General features: G+C 46.1%; 1 pseudogene; it reads right to left on the bottom strand.

Annotated features, from left to right (window-relative positions):
- Positions 1–474: 474 nt before the first annotated feature.
- LOC147985238 (uncharacterized) lies at positions 475–4,044 on the bottom strand (annotated as a pseudogene).
- Between the last annotated feature and the right edge of the window lie 15,445 nt (positions 4,045–19,489).

Below are 19,489 nucleotides of genomic sequence, written 5' to 3'. Positions count from 1 at the left end.
AAAACTTGAAAGAAAAAACTCAAACAACTTCACAAATGGAAAAGGCAATATTAAAAGTACTCAAAAGATGACCATTCTTAAAAAGAAAATCCATCATCATCTTGATTATATATTTAGCTTCCAATAAATTGATCCATGCAAGTGAGCTACATATATATAACCAGATTAAATTTCATCCACAATAGATATGTGCGCGGATTCAGACAAAACTAAATGTATCATTATGCAATATTATTGAAAGTAACAACTTGAACGTCACATAGCCCATATGACCAAGCTTTTCCAATTTGGGAGCTCACTCTCTATAAAATTATTTTATATGAATAAACATATACTTGTATCTCCAGGCTTGGCGGGCTCAACTTATGCATCTGCATTGGATAGCACTTTATATATTTATAATGTATATACAAAAGTTTGTATGAATAAGAAATATTAGACAAAAATAATATGTGTGTATGAATGACTATTGAACATAATATGCAACCATTTTAAATTGTTAGTCACTGAGACAAAAGGAGGCATATGTCATGGATGAATTTGTGATTATATTGTTTCTGATGTGCATTAAGCTTTTCCAAAAAAAAAATCACAACACTACAAGTATATATTGTCTACCCACAAAGGAAAAAAAAACATTAGAAGTATTGTCCTCAGAACCGGCACCATCAACCACGAAGCAGCCTGTGATCCTGGCAACAAGCTGCCCACCAAGCTGTCCTTCGGCGCCTGATCCTGCCGAGAAAAAGACATTGTCGCCTCTTTCTTCCTTTTTTGGTTTGGCCACATCAAAAAAAATATCAAACATATGTAATAAAGCTAGACATACATAAATTATGAAGTTTCCAGGGTATAAAGTTTATATATCAGGAAGGACACAAGAACTGGTAGACCATGAGGACACAAGAACTGGTAACATTGGTAAGATGGATTCATGCCTACGGAGGGCCCAAAATTGTCAACATTCTGGTGGTGGAAAATCAAAATGAATAAATAAATACGGAATCGATTTGCAGAACTGCCGATCATAACTGTTCTTTTAAGCGGAGTCAAGTTTGATATATAGATTGTTCGTCAGGTAGTGCATGTACCACCACTTGGACGAAGTCCCTCGTACGTACGTAGCTGGGCGCCTGGGCTCTTGGTACCTGGCCATCCGGCTGGAGCGTGACCACCAGTGCGACCGATCCGGACGGTACGGCCAGGCATGACGTCGCTGTAACGAGTTCCATGTCGTCCTCTGTTCGGAACCCTATCAAGCCTCCACGCGCGGCCGCTCTAGACTTGATCCTTGCCCATGCACTCGTCGTAGCTCCAGAGCACCCACGAGGAAGTCACATCCGGACGGCACCGAAGCCCCTGGCCTCGATCTGAGGGAGAATCCGTTGAAGCTGGAACACGTCCAAAGGGGCGGACAACACCAAAGTCGCTGGCTTCTTTCCCGGTGAGCTGGGTGAGGATTCGCTCGAACCTTGAAGCCCGCCGTCCTCGATCCAGGTGAGCAAGGCGAGCATCCGTGCTCCTCCTCCGCTGTTGTCTATTGTTTCCTATTCGTGATGAGCTCCTTTCTCTTTCCCCATCTCTTTCTGAGCTCTATCGTGGTCAAAATGCTCCTGCCTCGATCGTCGAGCAGGCAGAAGCCCTGCGCCTCCACCACGGCGGGCATGGCGGGCCGGCGCCGAGTTGACTGAATACTGAATACACTGATGACGTAGAGATAGTATTGCCATCGAAGATGGACGGCAAGGAGAACAGCCGCCACTGCTCCGGTGAGGCGAACGCTGTGTCGATGGCCTGCTATCTCTTCAGCGCGCTCACGTGCTTCCGCCGAGTCTCCTCGCCGCTTGTGGAGGCGCCGCCAAAGATTGATCGGACAGGTAGGGCATTGTATATGTAATACGTTGCGGTCGAGTCTGTACAATTCATCCAACGATCAGGTTTTCTTTTTTGAGGGAAATTGATCGATCAGGTAGGATCCATCACGTTCAGCCCAAGATCCATCACGTCCAGCCCAAGATCGACTACGCTGGGAAACAATTGTCACCAGCAAACGAAACGGTTTTTTAGTACCACCTCGCAGACAGATTTTGTTATGAAGAGGTATAGTAGAAAGAAAAAAAATTCCTAGAAAGAATCAAGCCGTCACTAAGAAGAACATCACCTCACGTCACAGCAGGGTGGATTCCCATTGCTCAGTTGCTCTATTGGTTGGGCCATATGTTCTAGATATGGAATAGACAGACAACTCCTGTATAGTAGTAGTACGAAGAAGATCCTCAACACATCATTGCCAGTTTTCCATCAAGACAAGATTTCAGATATGCTCGTGACCAATCTCTAGTTCATATAGCTGGGAAAGGTAACAAATGTTCCTTAATAATAGAAACAAGTGGGGGATCATGGAGCCCCATTAAGCATAATTTTCTGTTTGTTTTAACTATTTCGACAGCTAAGCCGATTTCTTTTGGAAATCCTGAATCACAGCTCCATTGACCTGATGCTCTGGCATACATAAAAGATAGTGTTTGACTATATTCTGAACAATATTTAAACCTGGGTTTAGACCAAAATTAGACACTGCCTGATTATGCATCTCTGACATAGTCTAGTATCTTAGTACTCTAAATTTTATGATTAAACTATAAACTTCCTAAAATAATTTACTTATCCAGGTAAACATCAGAATGAAAATTCGAGCACACACCTTCAGCTAAGCAGCACGCAGAGCATATTTAACTCAGACCTGAATACTGAACATCACCATCAAGTGCAGTAAAATTTATAACACCTGAACAATATTGCTCCAATGATCCATTTCCACGTCCTATGCGCGTCTCAAATACGATAAACAATGGATACTTTGCAGAATAACATCGCTAAAAGGAACTGCAAAACTATCGTCTTCACCAAACGAAGCTGCAGTGGCTAACAAGCTCCAGTAAAGAATCCAACTCCATAGGTGCAGTGCAAAGTAATCTACACCACAATATCTCAAAATATGCCCAAGTTTACATCGTCCGATGTTCAAACTACATACTTTTGGAATGTAACCATACTAAGGATCGATAAATCATATCTCTTGGGGTAAATTAACACAGAAACATCCATAAAAGCACAATTATCTTAATCCATACCAAATAGTTCAATGTCTCCTGAGAGCTCAAATAGATAGTTCATAAATAAGAGTAATGCCGTAACGGTGAGTAATACAACACAAATTTTACAGGTGTAGCCACTTGATCACGCGTAATGTTCAAAATAATTCAAACACACAAATTCAATAGCTGTAGGCAGCTACCAAATGCAAACGCAATGGATCAATTGAGCAGGCCGGTCTTCCACCACACGACATTGCGTACCTGACGGAGGTGCCTCCCCTTGAGCGTGTGTCCAGCGCCCTCCAGCACCCAGAAGGTCGTCATGGGAGCGTGTGTCCAGCGCCCTCCAGCACCCAGAAGGTCGTCATGGGCGACTCCCACGCCGGCGAGCGCGCCACCATCTCGTGTGGCGACAACATCTCCAAGTCGTAGTCGTCCTCATCTGCTTCACTCGCGAAGTTGCGAACGCCTCGACCGTCGGTCGCCGCATCCGCGCCGCTGGCACATTCATCGGCGCGCACTGCGGCATGTGCATCGCCGGCGACGGCACCGGGCGGGGGATGGCGGGGATCATGCGTGGAAGGGCCATCGCCAGAGACGCGGGGGATGTCGAGACGAATGAAGCAGACGGGGGCTGCGAGAAAGGCCCGAGGCGCTCGGGGAGGGCCTCAAGGATGGCCCCCGGCGGGCGGCACGGGGGGCTAGGGTTTGCGGCGCAGATGGAGGAGATGAGCAAGGGCCGGCGTCGCGGCTGCGGCCGCGGCCGCTCGGGAGAACCGAAGAGGTCGTCCACGTCGAGCTCGAAGGCCGCCGAGGCGGGTTGGTCGCCGGCGGCCGCGCGGGGGAGGAATGTGCCGAGGAAGCGCTCGGAGCTGGGCGAGCTCTTATGGCGCGCACGATCTATGGCGAGGCTCCGCTGTGCAGGCGGGTGGCTGGTTTTTTCTTTTCACACACGGACCGGCGGTTCGGGTTTGGTGGGCTGTGCGTAAAACAACGGCAACCTATGGAAGTTTTGACGAACGGACGAAATTAGTACCACCTCGTTTATATTACGATTTTGTCTATATAAATTGTAAAAGTGTAATTATAACATGAAAAGAAAACGTATTGTGACGATGAACCCACGGAGTCAATCCGTTCTTTATTATTAGGGAGAAATTAATTATATATAGGGAAGAGAAATAATAAACTAATCTAATTAGTACTACTAAACAGAATAGGGCATGCGTTAAGTAATGGGCAGAGCCCAACCGGTTGTGCACGGCGTGCTTAAGCTAGCATGGCCAGTTTGCACGGACAAGGTCACAGCCGCCATGCTCGGCCAGGAGTGGCTGCATGTGGGAGGGGCGCACAGGAGCGAGAACGGCTGGGCGTGCGCGGGCTGGCGCATGGACGCGATGCGTGGCTATAAGCAGCAGCAGCAACAATAGGGAGCGGGAGTGGCGGGCAGAGCAGCAGCGGTGGCTGAGTAGTGCAGCAGCAACAGCAGTGACCCGGGGCAACGCGTGCTAGCGCGGAGGCACGGACGGGCGCGGGCGACGCACGCGGGGACACACGGGGGCGCGGTCGAACGCGGGGATGGACGCGGGCAGGCACTGGCTAGCAGGGGGGCGCGCGGAGACGGCCACCACGTAGCCACGACAAAACGGCGATGGAATAGAGGGGGGTCGAGGGGAATGGGAGTGGCGCTCACGGGGGGGAAGCGAAGGACGCAACCGGCGTGGCAGAGGAGTTCCAGTGAGGTAGATCAGGTGCGGGGCAGCGGTGGCCGTAGGCAAGGAAGACGCGTCGATCCAGTGGCGTTGTTGCGGTGCTGCTCGATCCAAAGGGCGAAGGTGATGGGGCCGATGAAGGCGCATCCCCCAGATATGCTCCCAAGCAACTGCGATGACGGTGGCCTCGGCAACGACGGCGAACAGCGTGGTCGCCGCACTCGGTTTCCAGCTCGATTCCGAGCAGAGGAGGAGGAGGAGGCTCGATGGGGAAAGAGGGGGAAACAATCGAGAGACGACTAGGGTTTCCGGGGAACGTAGATACAAGTCGCAGGGGGCGACGTGGAGGCCATCCATGGCCAGGATGCCATGGATGCAGGACATGCACACACTCTGTCTCCCTGTGAACAGAAGATTGAAGAAAAGGCCCTAGGTGGGTTGGGCTCCTACTGTAGCAATGGGCCAAGTGCACAATTCCATTCTTGTTTTTTTCCTTTTCTTTTTTTCTGTTTTATTTTTGTTTTTAAATCAATACAAAAGTTGCACCAAAAATAGTATTAATAATTATGCCACAACCACAATTTACTTGGCTCCTAAAATAAATTAGTTTGTAATTGTTTATTACTTTAAAAGCATTTAAATAATTTTTTTGCTACTGCTTTATTCATTTTAGAGTATTTAAACATTTTATAAAAGTGTGGTTTCTCCACCATAATTACCTATTCATTATTTGGCACAACCCGAACATTTTAGTTTTAATATTTAAAAACCTTTGTTGTTTGCCTTGATTTTAAATTTGAATTTGGATGGGGTTTGAATCAACGCGAGTTTAACAACAGCAATTGTGGTGACGTGGTATCATTAGTAGAGGGTTACTATAGCTTAATTATCCGGGCGTTACAATTATCCTCCACTACAAGAAATCTCGTCCCGAGATTTAAGAGGAAGAGTAAGGGGGAAAGGTCTGGTTACGATATTGTAACAGATCTTCTCGGTCTTGGTTGCTCTTCTCGAAGAGGTCGATCCATAGCATTGATGTCTTCATTCCTATGCATCAATGCATCTTGATGAAGTTGTCGTCCCTCCTTTAGGATCTTCACCGAACTTACGAAAGGATAAGAGGGGAAAAACTCTATAAGGATGGGTTCCAACAAGATTGAGCATCAGACGGTTAACTCATGGGAAGAAGCATAAGTATCTCTTGAGTTGAAACTTAAGAAGATATTGAGAGCAAAGTAAGAAGGTGCCATGAGAAGTTTCGAACGGATAGGCAATCGTTCGATGCATGAAAGAAAGCATGAAAGGGGTCCAGAGCAACGAGAATAAGTATTGCGTCTGATACCAGATTAGATCATCTCTAGGAAGGTGGCTGGTGATCTTCATATGAAGCCAATCGTGAGGAATAACTTCTGAGATAGGGGTGTACCAAAGAGTCAGGTTTCGATCCTGTGGAACTATGGGTTATGGGCCCACCATTTGGGTTAAAAGTAGGAGGAGCGGTGACATCTTGCACGATCATGATAGCAAGGCATGTCAGAGGGTAGCGTGTTAGTTATGTCGGCAACAACATCGGTACCAAGGGCGAGAGACGAAGAGAACCATTTTCCTACTCGTTGAACGAGGCGGGCCAATAGGCAAAGTTCCCGTCCATCGGTGGCTACTGGAATGTCATCAACAATAGTAACATGGTCTTGCTGACAGAACTGTACACCGAGGTATTTACATACGCAGGAGAATATTACGCTTGGATCATATAGATCACAAGAAAGGTTAAGCCAAACAATGGAAAGAAAAATATGATTATCAGATTAAACAGTACAATGGAAAGGAAAATGTGTTTAAACACATATTTCAGGGGTATATCCTTCCCAAGGACAAGCAGAGCATGATATCCATGACATGATATAATGTAGAAAACCCTTTAGGTAAGGGGAGAGAAATTTCGTGACATTACCCATACAATGGTGTTTGGATAATTGAGGAAGAAACATTTAGCATTGGGATTCAAATGTTCTTGTTGAAAATTGGAGTACCACAGACATGCTTCGAGATAGCATCGACATGGTCTTCAAGCAAAAGTCGGACTTGGATACACAAAGGATTCATCAGGAACAACTTATAGAATAAGTCTTACAATTTCCTCATGGAAGAATGGGTTAACCTTGCTAAAAAGGAAACTATAACAACAGGTCCTCCGGCCGGGTGTGCTAGGCATGACATCACCTTACCGGGTCATATAAGGACAAATGTTATGACTCTTGGAAAATGTTCCAACCATCATATCTGACTGAGTTTCAGATCTTATTGGGGTCAGGATACCTTAGACTCAGGATGCCTGAGAAGAAAAGGTGCGACACAAATTGACGAGAAGACATCGTAAGATTCTTGGGAAATGAACTATGGAAGCGAGTTTCGAAACAAGAGTTCATCCATAAACCAAGGAGAGGATGAGGAGGTGGTTAATGGACTCAGCGACATTTCATCGAGATTTCCAAAGGATGGATTTCCACAATTATGTGAACAAGGTAACATATTGGACAGGTCGAAGTATATAATGAAGTATGTTCGAGGAGAATATACTCTGGTGAACATTGATCGAAACGTGCACCTAGAAGATGGACTAAGTAGCACAATCGATGTTAGAATGGTGATTCAATAGCCAATAGACTAAGAATCAAGCTATCAACCATTAGCTCCAAGCAATAGGGTTGCTATAAGTTTTGAAATTACACCTCTCAGTCCATTTGTCAGTATTCCGGTTAGAAACAACACGGGGACCAAGGAAAGAATGGTGATGGTGATAAGTATCACTTGTATCAAGAATTCCCAGGACGTGGTGAAATTCCCACGACATTCTTGACATAAAAGATGGTAATACTCCAAGGTAGATCATACACAAGCTGGATAGAAAGAAACTCAAGGTACTACACAAAACATGAACAATTTTGTGCTGGAGGGAGGGCAATAAAGTTGTCGTTGATAACTCAAATCATCGAGGGGCAAGGATGGTATTTCCCATCAAGAATTCAATTGTTATTCTTTAAGAGCTCAGAACGTTGATGATGCCAGATATTTAGTCGAGAGGTTTCATGAAGATGTAATCGATCATCGATGACACCAAGCAAAAGCAATGGTGAAGTGAGGGGTTATTGTAACCACGGATTCGACACAAACTCGGAATCAAGCTTGTTGCTCAAGGTAATACGATATGACGAGGAAGATCGATGTAGGCTTAGCTCATCGTCAAAATTTTGTGCTCCGGGACGAAGGACCAGGTAGCACAGTTAAAATTTAGCACGATAATTATATAACTGATCAGGCTAGGAATGGCTTGATCGGGTACGAACTCGTAAGTAGAGAAGATTACTAAGATTTGTTTAATCACGGTGCGGACTCGATTCAGTAATCGGCGTCCTTGAGTGTCTAACAACTCAGAACCCAGGAAAAATTGAAATCAGAGATAATGTAATACTTGGAGAAGACTCGTATAAGAAACATGATTCTGTGATATCATCAAGATACCAGAGGGTAATACTCGAAAGTAGGACAGAATAAAGGTTGTACAGGTTTATTGATCTGTAGAAGACAAGTATTGCAACTAGTCCGAGAAAAGGAATAAAAGAGTATCAATATGGCCGGAACCACAGTTGCAAAGGACCAAGCATAGATACAAGATGAACTTATAACAAGGGATTATTATTAATACAAGAAGTTTCCATGATAAGTTCCACATCAGATCCATGGGAATGAACACAAAGTTCAAGGTCGACTCCCATTTCTCCAAAGCACAACCTTACATTTACTTCTCATTTCGAGAATGGCATTAGGGTTGAAAGTTTTACCTGGTGAAATACCGGATGAGTATAACCCGTGAAATCTTTCGGGTTCACAAAGATTAGGGAAGGCATAGGTTCAACCCATCAGGGTATCTTAGGAACATATACTACAAAGTTCATGAGTAAATAACACGGCTCGGAAGCAGAGCATGGTTGATTTTTTTACCAAAGGCATTATGTATCAGGGGAAGAACTCACTACAATTTTCCATGTGAGAGACATTGTCGGTTAATAACCCATCAAAGGAATTGGCAGTCCACAGATGATCTGATGTGAGTACCGGTATTCAATCAAAAGAAGGAAGAATGCAAAGGCATCGGATTAAGAACAATCGAATAATTTAAAATTTAACTACAAAGGAATTATGATATCCAAATCAAGGGATCAGAAGCAAACACTTTGATTAAGGATGGATAAGTTGAATAGACTTAGGGGTACAATCGACGTCAATTTGATTGGTCGAGAATCGAGATCTAGCTCATGTTTAAAATGACTTATGAACTGGAAGGATGAATTCTAGGATCTAATTGAGGATTGCGAGCATTCACAACATATTGAATCAACGGACTCCAAATGATAATAACAAGGGATGCCAATAAGATTATGAGACTTATGGGATTAACCATAATGCAAGCAAGTAAGAATTTCAAATCAATAGGCTACTCAGGATTTTCGGAAGACCGAATGGTATTTCAAAGACTATTGTGAAACACATGAATAACTGGGAATGAGTGGGTACTCAATAAATGTGAGGAATTATCCGTAGGGGTATTTCTGCGGCAAGGAACTACAAGGCAGTAGGCACAAGTATTCTCGGAACAATAGAGAGAATTTTGGGGTATCTTGTAATAACAAGATCAACTGGGAGTAAAAGTAAGAACTACAAGTGTATGTATCTATCCGTAGGGATATATCGGTGGTAGGGAATTACAAAAGCGATGGGCACAAAGTCTCGAGAAAACATGGGATAGTATCTTCGAAATCTTCTGGCGCACCAAGCAATCATCTGGATTGAGGGGCTCTCCGGAAGGAAATAGTTACGAGAACCTAGAATTAAAGTCAGTAAAAATCATTTAATCCGAATAGAAGAGAGATCAGAGTCCCAGAGTGTAGACGAGGAATAAAAGATCCTAATACCATCCAGTGGCGACGTGGGTCCGTAAGCCACACAACCATGTTAGTAAAAGTTTTGCAATGTCTAGACTCGACTTCGTCCAAAGAGTGTGCAAGGGGGATTCCTATAGGCAGACAGCTCTGATACCAACTTGTGATGCCTTTGATTCAATTCTACACTAATCATGCACGCAAACGTGTACGATCAAGATCAGGGACTCACGGGAAGATATCACAACACAACTAAAAGTAAATAAGTCATACAAGCATCATAATACAAGCCAGGGTCGTCGAGGGCTCAAATACAAGTGCTCGATCATAGGCGAGTCAACGGAAGCAACAATATCTGAGTGCAAACATAAAGTTAAACAAGGTGCCATAAGATGCCTAACACAAAGTGGGATACAGATCGAAAGAGGCGCAAGCCTCCTGCCTGGGATCCTCCTAAACTACTCCTGGTCGTCGCCAGCGGCCTGCACGTATTAGTAGGCACCCGCGGTGTAGTAGGAGTCATCGTCGACGGTGGCGTCTGGCTCCTAGGATCCAGCATCTGGTTGCGACATCCGAGAAGAACGGAAAGGGGGAAAGAGGGAGCAAAGCAACCGTGAGTGCTCATCCAAAGTACTCGCAAGCAAGGATCTACACTACATATGCATTGGTATCAATGACATGGGTATTATCCGTGGACTAAACTGCAGAATGCTAGAATAAGAGGGGGATAGCTAGTCCTATCGAAGACTACGGTTCTGGCAGCCTCCATCTTGAAGCATATAGAAGAGAGTAGCTGGTAAGTTCACCAAGTATCCTCGTATAGCATAATCCTACCCGGCGATCCTCTCCTCGTCGCCCTGTGAGAGAGCGATCACCAGGTTGTATCTGGCACTTGAAAGAGTGTGTTTTATTAAGTATCCGGTTCTAGTTGTCATAAGGTCGAAGTACAACTCCGGGTCGTCCTTTTACCGAGGGACACGACTATTTGAATAGATCAAATTCCCTGCAGGGGTGCACCACATTTCCCAACACGCTTGATCCCTCTGGCCGGACACACTTTCCTGGGTCATGCCCGGCCTCGGAAGATCAACACGTCGCAGCCCCACCTAGACTCAACAGAGAGGTCATCACGCCGGTCTAAATCCTAAGCACGCATGGGTCTAGGCCCATCGCCTATTGCACTCCTGCACATTGCTAGGGCGCCCGGATGCAGACCTAGCCCCCTTAACACAAGCGCAGGCTTACGGTCAAATCCGGCGCGCGCCGCTCCGTCGCTGACGTCAAAAGAGCTTCAGCTGATACCACGATGTTGAGTGCCCATAATTGTTCCCGCGTAGCTGGTTAGTGCGTATAGGCTCGTAGCTAGACTCAGATCAAATATCAAGATATCATTAAGCGTGTTATTTTGAAGTAACCGCGAACACCGACCAGGACTAGGCCCACCTCTCTCCTAGGTAGTCTCAACCTGCCCTATCGCTCCGCCACAAAGATCCACTCAGAGGGCCGTCAGGACAAATGTCCTTTAAGCCCCCAATCCGTGAATCACTCGCGGGTACTCTACGAGTCGACCCGACTTTAGTCACCACATGTATCATATATTATGTACATAAGTATATACTCGTGATCACCTCCCGAGTGATCATGACCCGATATTATAACATGGCAGACGGACAAGAATGTAGGGCCACTGATGATAAACTAGCATCCTATACTAAGCATTTAGGATTGCATGTAAAGGTAATAACAGTAGTAGCAAAGACAGACTACGCAACAGAATAGGATTAACCGAAAGTAGTAACATGCTACATTACTCTAATGCAAGAAGTAGAGAGAAGGAATATGTGATGTCGGGTTGATCAAGGGGGGGGGGCTTGCCTATTTGCTCTGGCAAAGAGGGGTCATCGGTGATGTAGTCGTACTCAGTGGCATCAGTGCAGGTCTCGGGGTCTACCGGAGAAGAAGAGGGGGGAGAAACAGTAAACACGGAGCAAACAAAGCATCACAAAATATAACAAGGTAATACGCGGTGCCAAGGGTGAGCTAACGCAGGGATAGGTGATACCGACGAAGGGGGGAAACATCCGAGAAAGTATTCTCGGAGTTTCGCATTTTCGGACAGATGGACCATAGGGGGACGGTTGCAGTTTTGCTATGCTAGGGACGTGTGGTGAACCAACGAACTACGTATTCGGCTTCATCACATTTTTCTGAGCAACTTTCATGAAAAAGGAATTTTCATCTGTGTCGACGTCCTGGGAATGGGGGTACCCAGACTTGCCTGCCCCGCGGCCCACGGCGTGGCTCTACCGGCGGCCCGGTACGGCCCATCTTCATCAGCAACCACTCAAGACCCTCGCGAGGCGGATGACACAGGACCTCCTCAGGGGCAGCCTCGCTAGGCTGGCTCCCGAGGAGCGGAGATATCAAGGCGGGGGGCACCTCGCGAGGTTCGCGTGACGTGAGCCGTGACGACCAAAGCCAGGCGGGCGCCAGTGGGCGCAGAGTGCCAGTTTCCTCTTCGGTGCAAAAGAAGCAGGCGCAGCCGAGGAGTCCGGAGGCATTAGGCAAAGCTTTCCATATCGGTGCAACAAGACCAAGACCAACAGGACGGCAGGATGGAGGTCACCGCGGAGCCCACAGTTGCATCACCACCAGAGCCTTTGGCAGGCGAAGACCACCTTTTCTCAGGATAACCTGTACTAGTTGTCTCCCTTCAAAATTGGCCGCTGTGGGATCCCTTCCCGCCTAACATTTGGGAAGAGGACCAGGGCCTCTATAAATAGGGCTAGCCACCACCCTAGCAAGGGGACAGATCATTCGGACCATCCTCAGACACACCAGTTCATCAAGCTCAAGAACACCTCTCCTTTGGAGGCTATTCATCCATTGTACTGATTCATCCTCAGCCCACAAGGCAATCCACCACACCACACTAGAGTAAGGTATTACACCACAATGGTGGCCCGAACCAGTATAAACCCCCGTGTCTCTTGTTCCTTGGGTCGGCGAGCTAGGCCTTGAGATTGTTGCGAGAGCAAGCTAGGGAGAGAGAGATCTTCATGTGCACCCCAGAGTTCGAACTTCAAGGGTTTGCCGGAATCCCGAATCCGATAATCTAACTTACGATTTATTTTATATTACTTTTGAAAGTTTTATTGATATCCTAGAATTTTTTGGAGTTATATTAATTCGAAATTAAGAGCAAAATGCTATGTGCACACACAGAAGTGTACACGGGAGGGTGCTACAAAGGCTGACATGTGGTGCCTGTTGACTAAGTTGACCCAGTCAGCATTGACTGGTCCACTGATGAACAGTACCAGTGGGGCCCGGTTGTCATTGACTTTAGATTAACTAAATATGTATTTAACCAGGGTGGTCCTGCATGTTATTTCTATTAGACTAAATAATCAACTAATCTAATTAGTACTACTAAACAGAATAGGGCATGCCTTAAGTAATGGGCAGAGCCCAACCGATTGTGCACGACGTGCTTGAGCTAGCATGCCCAGTTCAAACGGGCAAGGCCACGGCCGCAATGCTCGGCCAGGAGTGGCTACGTGTGGGAGGAGCGCAAAGGAGCGAGCACTGCTAGGCATGCGCGGGCAGGCGCAAGGACGCGATGCATGGCTAGGGGCAGCAACAACAATAGTAGGGAGCAGTAGTGGCAGGCAGAGCAGCAGCGGTGGCTGAGTAGTGCAGCAGCAATAGTAGCGACCCGGGGCAACGCGGAGGCACGGACGGGCGCGGGCGATGCACGCAGGGACACACGGGGGCACGGCTGAACGCGGGGATGGGCGTGGGCAGGCGCCGGCTAGCAGGGGCGCGTGCGGACACGGCGAGCGCACAGCCACGGCGAAATGGCGAGGGAACAATGGTGGTCGAGGGGAATGGGAGTGGTGCTCACGGGGGTAGGCGAAGGACGCAGCCGGTCTGGTAGAGGAGTTCTAGTGAGGTAGATCGGGCGCGGGGTAGCGGTGGCCGTAGGCGAGGAAGACGCGTCGATCCAGTGGCGTTGCTGCTCGATCCAAAGGGCGAAGGAGACGTAGCCGATGAAGGCACATCCCCCAGATATGCTCCCAAGCGACGGCGATGACGGTGGCCGCGCCAACAATGGCGAATAGCATGGTCGCCGCACTCGGTTCCCAGCTCAATTCCGAGCAGAGCAGGAGGAGGCTTGATGGGGAAAGAGGGGGAAACAATAAAGATATGACTAGGGTTTCCGGGGAACGTAGATATAGGTCATAGGGGGCGACGTGGAGGCCATCCATGGCCAGGATGCCATGGATGCAGGACACGCGCGCACTCTGTCTCCCCGTGAATAGAAGATTGAAGCAAAGGCCGTCGGTGGGTTGGGCTCCTACTGTAGCAATGGGCCAAGTGCACAATTCCATTCTTGTTTTCTCCTTTTATTTTTTCTCTGTTTTATAATTTTTAGTTTTTAAATCAATGCAAAAGTTGCACCTAAAATAGTATTAATAATTATGCCACAACCACAATTTACTTGGCACCTAAAATAAATTAGTTTGTAATTGTTTATTACTTTAAAAGCATTGAAATAATTATTTTTGCTATTGCTTTATTCATTTTAGAGTATTTAAACATTTTATAAAAGTGCAGTTTCTTCACCATAATTATCTATTCATTATTTGGCACAACTCGAACATTTTAGTTTTAATATTTAAAAACCTTTGTTGTTTGCCTCGATTTTAAATTTGAATTTGGATGGGGTTTGAATCAACGCGAGTTTAACTACATCAATCGTGGTGATGTGGCATCATTAGTAGAGGGTTACTGTTGCTTAATTATCCAGGCGTTACACTGCCGCATGCAGTGCACTCCATCTCATGAGTGGTTGCAGTTGCGAGATCGTGTGCGTGCAGAGGAGGACATGTGCTTGCAGTTGAGAGCGTATGTGCGTGCAGTGCACCCGTTTTGGTTTAGTTATTCATTTTTTGATGTGGGTCACTTTGTAAAACAGAGAGAAAAACAAACCCATCAAATATTTGTTTACTTTTCATTACACTTCATCCCATTTGTAGTACGGATGTATTTAATAAAAATGTTTGAAGAAGACCAAAAAAAGTACTCCCTCCGTCCCATAATATAAGAACATTTTTAACACTAGTGTAGTGCCAAAAATATTCTTATATTATGGGACAGAGGGAGTAGTTCACTAAAATTGTGTGTAGCAGCTCATTACCCCTTTGTATGAAGTGCAATTTTTTTTGTGTTTCAAAACTCACTCGACTAAAATCAAAACCTGCAGTGCGTTTGGTCCTCGGGTGTGGTTCACTTTTGAGAGTGATGCCGTTCACTTATGCACACATGGAAGTGCAGAAAAAATTAGCGAAACAACAAAATAGTAATGTGGTTCACTTTGATATAAGTCACGGTTCACTTGCCCCCGTCTCTGTCGTCCACTCTTGTTTCACAAAAAATGTTGAAAAAAAGACAACAAAAACACATGTGAGAAAATTTATGTTCGACAAAAGAAAGCATGAAGTCCACTTGATTCTTTGATGCAGTGCAGTTTTGAGTCTGAAGTAGTCCAGTTTGCTGTCTGATGCAGTACACATGTGGATTTTGGTATCGCGAAAAACAGAGTGTTCGCATTTTTGTAATTTCAAAACAGCTCTTAAATCGTAAGGAATTAGAAAGAGTGTTCTACATGAAAAAGTTACGCCTCGTCGATATCTTTCCAACGGCGTACCATTAGAATCATTCTGACTGACGGTTTGTAAAAAAATCACGAAAAAGCTATTGCCACTCATCGTCCACCGCACGATATTCAAAATTAACTTTTGTACATATAGAATCATTTGTACATAAGAAAGTTGTGCCTCGTCCATAGCTTTCTAACGACGTATCACATGCCTCGTTTCGAGAAACGGTTCAAAAACTAGAGCGAAAATAGTATTGAAAATTGCAAAAGTTTCAAAAAACAGAATTCCATGATTTATTAAATTTAAATATGCTCTTAAACTGTAACAAATTAGAAAAAATAATACATATGAAAAAGTTGCGGCTCAACGATACCTTTCTAACGGTGTATCATTTTCTTTATTATGACGAGCGGTTTAGAAAAAAAAACCCGCGAAAACACGCTCGGTGCCACTAGTCGCGTGCCACACCGTTTTAGAAACTGCTCTTAAACCATGATGAATCTCGAAAAGTGTTCAACATGGTGAGGTAGCGTCTAATCCATAGCTTTCCAATCGTATATTACACGCCTCATTCCGATAAATAGTTAAAAAAACTAGAGCGAAAAAGGTGCTGAAAAAACATCGCATGCAATTTTTTCCGACACGAAATTCACTAGTCTCTGTATTGCAGTACCTTTGCTATAGAAAGTGTAGTGCCCTCCTGTTGAGCACGCAGTTCGTAAGTGTTAGCAGAGTAACTATTGTGCTAATATTAGCAGAATAGACCGGCTCTCTCTCTTTGTATATATATATATATATGTATATATATACATATAGGACAGGGCTATTCTGTTACCAGTAACAAAATAATATTCTGTTACCATCGGTCCCTATAAGGTCGCGACGCGCAGACCACAAAACTCCCCGACCCGCCTCCTACCCACGCGCTGCCGCCGGCCGGCCATCCGCCCCACCCTACCCACACACTACCGCCGCCGTCCGATCGCCCCACCCTACCCACGCGCCTCCGTCGCGAACCCCGTCGCCTCCCTCAATCACACGCCGACGCCCTCTCCCTTCGCTTCGGTCGCCGCCTTCTCCCCGTGCTCCGGCCTGCAGCAACGGCCTTCTCTCTCCTAGCGCTCTGGCCTTCTCTCTCCCAGCGCTCTGGCCTTCTCTCTCCCGCGCTCCGGCCTTCTCTCTCCTAGCGCTCCGGCCCTCTCTCTCCCAGCACTCCGCCCCTCTCTCCCCCGGTGCTCCGGCCCTCTCCCTTCCCACGCTCCGGCCCTCTCCCTTCCCACGCTCCGGCCTCCTCCCTCTCCCGAGCTCCGTCCTCCTCCCTCTCCCGAGATCCGGCCTCCTCTCTCCCCGCGCTCCGTCCTCCTCCCTCTCCCGAGCTCCGGCCTCCTCTCTCCCCGGCTCTGGCCTCCTCCCTCCCCGCGCTCCAGCCTCCTCCCTCCCCGCGCTCCGGCCTCCTCGTGTTGGATAAATTATGCATCTCTGGGATGCCATTAGCAGGAACTGATTGCATCTAGATCGCCTAAAAGCATGAACAGAGAAGGGTTTAGGGGATCATTACATGTCACGGCAGTGGACATGATCGCCTGCTTGGTGCAGGCTTGATGCAGGGGATGATGTAGTCGAAGTAGAGGTTCACCTCGACGTCCTGATTCCTTCAGGGCGCCACCGGCACTGCCCGGGGACAGCGACGGCGGTAGGCTTAGGTCTTCCCATCGCTGCAGCACTCCCCCTGATCGGATGGGGTGAGAGAATATCGGGAGGAGAGTAAACCTTACGTGAATTGTGATCTCGCAGGTGGCCAGCTCTCTCCCGTATCCCTTTTAATATGGCGCTGGCGACAGGGGACCCAAAACCTGAGTTGGTTTTTGGGCGCCCCCGATCAGGGTGCGTTAGTTCTGATCGAGGCTCACGTATGTTGGTACGTGGACCCCTTCACTTATCGTTATCCCTTCATCTTTTTTTTCTGTTAGACTAATAGATCTAACGGGCCTGTTTAAGCCGTCAGATCAAAACCAACATTCTCCCCCTTGATCGTTAGGCTTAACTTCATTCGCCCATTCTACATAGGAATGATGTACCAAAGTGAGGTGTTACTACAGCTCGAAACGCTATAGAACCTCAACACTTATAGCAAACCCGCCTATTTCGAAATGGAAAACATTTTGCTAATTGGGAAGTGGTTTATTTTAATGGTCCTCTTATTCCAGAATCATAAGGCTTCCAGTAGTCCCATGCCGGCAACATGCTCATGAAAAATACTGGGTGGTAAGCCTTTTGTTAGCGGATCCGCAAGCATATGCTTCGTTCTTATGTGTTTAACATCAACTGTTTGATCCTGGATTCTATCTTTCACAACACGATACTTTATGTCAATGTGTCTGGCAGCATCACTTGACCTGTTGTTACTCGTATAGAAAACTGCGGGTTCATTATCGCAATATAATAAAATTGGTTTAGATATGCTGTCAACCACTTTAAGTCCGGGAATAAAATTCTTTAACCATACAGCCTGCCCGGTGGCCTCATAACATGCTACAAATTCTGCTTGCATCGTAGATCCAGCAGTTAAAGTTTGTTTGGAGCTTTTCCACGATATAGCTCCTCCCGCGAGTGTGAATATATAACTTGACGTGGATCTCTTACTATCCACACACCCGGCAAAATCAGAGTCTGAATAACCAACAATTTCTAGGTTATCAGTTCTTTTATATGTAAGCATGAAATCCTTAGTTCCTTGCATATAACGCAAGACTTTCTTTGCGGCCTTCCAGTGGTCCGGTCCTGGATTTGATTGGTATCTGCCAAGCATCCCAGTTACAAAACATAAATCTGGGCGTGTACACACTTGAGCATACATGATGCTTCCGACAGCTGAAGCATAAGGAACCGACTTCATCTGATCAGTTTCACATTGGTTCCTCGGACATTGAAATGTCCCAAACTTATCGCCCTTAACTATAGGAGCAGGTGAGGGTGAGCACTTATGCATATCGAATTTTTTCAGTACTCTCTCAAAGTATGCCTTTTGAGATAGTCCTAACGTTCCTCTGGACCTATCTCGATGAATCTCGATGCCGAGGACATACGAAACTTCACCAAGATCTTTCATATCAAAACTAGATGACAGAAAATTTCTGGTCTCATGCAGCATATCCTTATCGCTACATGCCAACAATATGTCATCAACGTATAGGACTAAAAATGTGAACCTACTGCCTTTAAACTTAACGTATATGCAGTTGTCCACAACATTTTCGGTGAAACAAAAAGTTTTGATAATTGTATCAAACTTGAGGTACCACTCTCTTGAAGCTTGCTTCAAGCCATAAATCGATTTCTTTAGACGACATGCCAAATGTTCCTTCCCTTCCACAACAAAGCCTTCTGGCTGAGCCATGTAAACGTTTTCTTTTAAGTCACCATTTAGAAATGCCGTTTTAACATCCATTTGGTGTAGTTCTAGGTCGTAATGAGCTACTAATGCCATTGTGATTCCGAAAGAATCCTTGGTTGACACAGGAGAGAAGGTTTTCTTATAATCAATGCCTTCTCTCTGTGTATACCCTTTTGCCACTAGCCTTGCTTTGAACCGTTCGACATTCCCTTTGGAATCATACTTGGTTTTGTAGACACACTTGCAGCCTACTTTCTTAGCTCCATCGGGAACTTCTACTAAGTCCCATACGTCGTTTGAGCCCATAGATTTCAACTCGTCTTCCATGGCAACCAACCATTTGGACGAATTTTCGCTTTTAATGGCCTCCTTATAAGAGGTTGCATCCTCCACCTTTCCCAGATCATTCATATCCTCAATCATGAAAGTGATATAGTCGTCTGATATGGCTTTCTTCCTCTCACGCCGTGGTCTACCCACAGGAGGAGGTGGTGGTGGTACATCATCATTTTGTGAATCATTATTTTCCTGGTGGTCCTCATTTATGTCTGGATTTTCATTATTAGTCTCCGGATCACCATTTGACTGAGAAACTGAACCATGAGATTCAGGATCATCAGTTGTCACATTTCTTCGTATTGGAAAAACAATCTCTTGGATAATCGGGGATGGTGCACAA

The sequence above is a fragment of the Triticum urartu genome, chromosome 2A (genome assembly GCF_056163025.1).
Source record: "Triticum urartu cultivar PI428250 chromosome 2A, HENAU_Tu73, whole genome shotgun sequence".
NCBI classification, from domain to species: Eukaryota; Viridiplantae; Streptophyta; class Magnoliopsida; order Poales; family Poaceae; genus Triticum; species Triticum urartu.
This window is presented reverse-complemented; position numbering and strand designations above follow the sequence as displayed.